The sequence below is a fragment of the Monodelphis domestica genome, chromosome 4 (assembly GCF_027887165.1).
Source record: "Monodelphis domestica isolate mMonDom1 chromosome 4, mMonDom1.pri, whole genome shotgun sequence".
In the NCBI taxonomy this organism is placed as follows: Eukaryota; Metazoa; Chordata; class Mammalia; order Didelphimorphia; family Didelphidae; genus Monodelphis; species Monodelphis domestica.
Genome location: NC_077230.1, coordinates 354,260,000 through 354,265,020, shown reverse-complemented (window position 1 = coordinate 354,265,020; position 5,021 = coordinate 354,260,000).

The window sequence follows — 5,021 nt, the reverse complement described above, 5'->3', positions numbered from 1 at the left end:
TTCTAGTAATTTTGGGAGTAGACATTAGTAATTGGAAAAACAGGATATGCCTCAGATAGGAGGTGGTATCTGAGATGAATTTTGAAATAAGCAAGAAATCTTAACAGTCAGAGGAGGATAAAATTAAATTGAGCCATTAGGGAAATAATTCATGATAACCATAAGAAGGCCAGATTTATTCAGATAAAATTGTTAATGGACCAAAGATGTAATAAATTGATTCTTTGGAATCAAAATATAAAGAATTTTTCATTCTACATATAAGATTTTGCATTTGGCCTTAGAAGTCTTTTAAGTAAGAGAAAAATAAGATCAGATTTTTACATTAGTACTATTCCTTAGGTTTTTATCTGTATGTGTGTATATATTAATTATAGAATATTAGTGTTAAATATGCATTATGTGCATATGTATTAATATTAAAGCACAGGTCTGATAATGTTATTTAAACAAGAGGCGATATATGTACACACACACACATATGAACAAGAGACAAAGAACCATATGATGATTATGATGATGATGATGACAAAAATTTGTAGAGTGCTTTGCATATTTTACTTCTTTTGATCCTTAATAATTCTGTGAAGTAAGTGCTATTGCTATCCCTATTTTGTAGATAGAGGACCTGAGGGACTGAGAAGCTAAGTGGCTTGCCCAAAGTTATGTAGTTCATATCTGAAGCAAGATTACAAATCAGTTTTTTTCCTAATCCTGGGCACAATACTCTATCCTCTGTACCATCCAGCATCTCTAGTAGCTAGCTAACTTCTTTTATATAAATCTGCAGCTTTTGAACTAAAACCAATCTTCTCACTATATGAGGTTTGAGGCTTGTGACTACACAAAGACATCTAATGCTAAAAACTTGCCTCCACATATAGCTAGAATCCACTATCTTGGTGGCTTATACTTTGGTTTTGGCTTTTAGCCTTCTTCCAGTTTTCTCTTTATGAACAGCCATCTAATTAACAAGCTGTTCTCTCCTCTCTAATGATTATGCCATAAAGTACCAGGACTTCTTCAGTGGGGAAAAAATTCACAATTCATTCCCTAGATTATTTGGGGATAGAAATAAGTACCCCAAAACTAGATTTAATATACTACAACATCCACTGATATGTCATTGACTCAATCTTAGTATCACTTCCATTATTACTTTTTGTCATAAGGCAAGTTTACAGTCAGTTGTGTTTTCTGAGTATATGACAAAATGAATTTGGGCAAACACACTTTCTTTTGTCCAATTCATGAATTTTAGGAAGTACTCTTTAATAAATAACTTCACATGCAATGGAAATGCATTTCATTGACCATCAGTTTGGAAAGAGATGAAATTAATTGAAATAGAATTTCTGAACTGTAATGGAACTTCAGGGTTCATGCTTGTTGAACTCATAACTGAACAAGAAAGAAGGAAAAGATGGATCATTGGAACTAGAGTCAGGAAGAGCTGAGTTCATATTCAATTGTCAGACACTCCACAGACACTTAAGAACTTCTTCACCCTGGGCAAGACACTTAACCTTTCTTTGACTCAGTTTTTCCAACTGTAAAATAGGGATAATAATAGCACCTATCTGACCAGGTTTTTGGGAGGATGAAATGAGATAATATGTGCTCTGATTTATGTCTGACTAGTGGTCATCTGCTGGTTCAAAATGAACACCATCCATGAAAAGGAGAAGCTCTGCTCCTCTAATACTATTTCCTAAATCAGCCTATACAACTTTTCGACAGTTCTAATTGTTAGAAATAATTTCTCTACATTAAACCCAATTTGTAACTTTTATCCACTTCTTCTAGATCTGTTCTCTGGTCATTCCATCTAGCTCATCCAATTTGTCTTACACATAAAAGACATTCAGATATTGAATGCCAGTTATTTTACTTTTTACCTCTACCTTTCTTCCTTTTCTGGGAATAACAAAGGAAGGAATAAACATTCACTCTTCTGGATGCAGGTAAGAAATAGTGAAATTTCATATAGTTACAAGAGTGGGGAGCCTCTTATATTTGAAGAGAAAAAGGAACCACAGTAAAATCTATCACCTGTTCCTAAAATCATTGAAATGACGAGTAAAGATAAGAGGAAGAGAATGAAAGATTGTCTTGGTAATGAGTAGTTGAAAATATGAGATAGGTAGCTATAGTCAATGCAAAGTTACCCATTTTGGATTAAGTAATTCAAATTATACATTTGAATTGATTGATATGTTAAGACTCATGCAAGGCAACCATGAAAGTTATTGGGCTTCTTTCCCTCCTTAAGACACTTATTAAATATATTTTCAAATTCAAAGAAAATTTCAAATTTGAAAATCAAAGAGGTCAAAACAATATTGGGCATTAAAAAGGAAAGTCTTTAAGAAAAGGTCACATATTTTACCTTGCTTTCCTGTAGAGGATACTACTATATGTATGCAAGGCTGGACCATGGACCTCAAAAAAGATATGGAGAAGAGAATCCTTATTAGCTTTCTTTATCTAATCATAATACAGACCTATGAAATAATAGCATTTAGTATAGAACAATTTTGAATTTTAGGCAGAAGCAACCAGGTTTATATCAGAAAAGGACAATGGAGAGGTTATTAGTATTTATATGGTACTTTTTATGATTCAAGGACTGTGCTAAATCTTGTACAGATATTATCCCATTTAATCTTTATAACAGTTTTGGGAGGTAAATTCTACTATCTTTCCCATTTTAGTCATACTCGATCACCGAGAGACTACCACTATACATCCCCATTTTACAACTGAGAAAACTGAGGCAGATAATAATTAAGTAACTTCCCCATGGTGACACAACTAGGAAGTGTTTGAGGATGAATATGAATTTGTCTTTCTGACTTTAAGAACTTCTTGCTATCTATTTCACCACTTAGCTGTCTTTGAGAAGTGCAGACCTGAAGTTAGCCAAAGAGGATTTATGGACAAAGAAGAAAAACAAAAGTCACTGTCAGCTTTAAGGTCGGTGAGAACAAAAGGGTAAAACTGATCTTCTTTTAAAAAATGTTTCAATCACTGACTCTGATCAGGATCATTTTACCTTGTTGGCAAAACTTTATTCAAGCTGTCTGTGAGCACTCCCCAGACCCCAACACTTTATGAGCCAGTTGAGGAAGAAAGTGCTTAGCTGAATGCTAAAATCCAAGATGAATTAAGAGAAGGTAGCAAGCAGAGTATCTAGCATCTTTCATTCAATCCAAGTTACCAGTTCTAAATCTAATGAGCTAAATCCCTGGACAGTGGATGGATTGGAAGATGTGGTGGCTGAGCTCTTATTGACAACTGAAAAATTAAGGAAAGCTAAAGAAATGTTCTTAAACAGAAAATGAGTATGTTTCCTCATTTTTTAAAGAATAGGAAAGGTTAGCAATTTCAACCTATGGATCTATGGGTTTTACCTTAATTCTGAACAAAAATCTAAACAATATCATTAAAGAGATGTTAATTCAAGGTAAAAAGAAATTTATGATAATCACTAAAAGCTATGATGGCTTAATTAAGAACAATCCATGAGAGCCTAATCTCATTTCCTTTCTTGAAATGGTTATTATGCTATTATAAAACTATGAAAAGAATTCTATAGGTACATTATTTCATAATCTCAACAATAATTTTATAAAGGTTTTATTTAATGGACAAGATGAATATAATTATTCATTTATAGATATTGATATACATATATAGATAATCTTAGTGGATAAGATGGTTCTATGTTATGATTTGTATTATATATGTATAAATAAAGAGAGAGAGAGACAGATAGATTATAGAAAACAGATCAAGAAGTATTTAAACAACTAAGCTTAAGAAGAAATTATGATAATTTGAATTTGGACATGCTAGAGAGATAGAGTGGGCTCTGCCTTTTGCACTATGTTTTTATATATATTTATAAATTACATGAATGAGCACATATTCTTATACATTTCCAAATAATGAAAGCATGGAGCATAAAACTATTATAGAACATAGAAGTGAAGATCTATAAAGATATAATTAGGCTAGAATGTCAGAGTCAGGGAAAATGCATAAAGAAAGGGTGAGATTTTGTTAAGTTGAAAGGAAACATTTTTCTAACAATGAATGTGGATGTGCAATAGACTGTCTTGGGGGCAAGTCTCCTTTCTCTGGAGATCCTAAAGAATAAAAAACAACTAAATGATCATTTGTTAATTATATTGTAGAGGGTATTTCTGTTCAGATAGAGCATGGGAAAGAAGACCTCTGAAGTCATTACCAATCCTGAGTCTGCTATTGATCAATGCATTGAAAGGAATTAGATTGCATTTAAGCAATCAAACAAAAAATAGATGTTATCAAGCAAATACTCTGTTTCAGGTTCAAAGCTAAGTTCTAGGGATACACGATATACACACATATTTGTAAATATATATTTATGTATGTTTATTGGTTCACATGGGAGGCATTAAAAGATGGTAGAAATTGGGAATGTTTTTCAAGCTAAGGTTTGAAGGAAATTTGGAATTTTAAGAGGCATAAATGAGGAAGAAGTGTATTCCAGACATGAGAGACAGTTTTAGAAAATGCATAGAGATAGATGGTGTAGCATAAGGAAGGGGAACATTAAGAAAAATTATGTTTTGACTAGAGTATGTAGAAGAAGGCCTAATATATAATAAGGGTAGAAAGGTAATTTGGAAAGTCAGGAAAAAAATAAAGGAGTATACCAAGGTTCAATAAATTCACTGCATCTAGGATTCAAGATGAATCATTTATCATTTGGGGTATTTATATGAACATTGTCACTTCTTAGGAATTTTAAAGAGCAGGTGTCTTTACAGGTAAATGTTGTACTAGATGTTCTTTGAGGTCCTTTCAAATTTTGAGATTCTATATTCTCTTCCCTCATCTCCAGATGCAGGAAAAGGTTTTCCAGAAAATTGACTAGAAATTTATGACATCAGTTTTACTTTACAAAAATAGTAATTCTAAAAATCAACAGACATTTATTAACTACTTTTAATTTGCCAAGTTTTGTGTCTTTC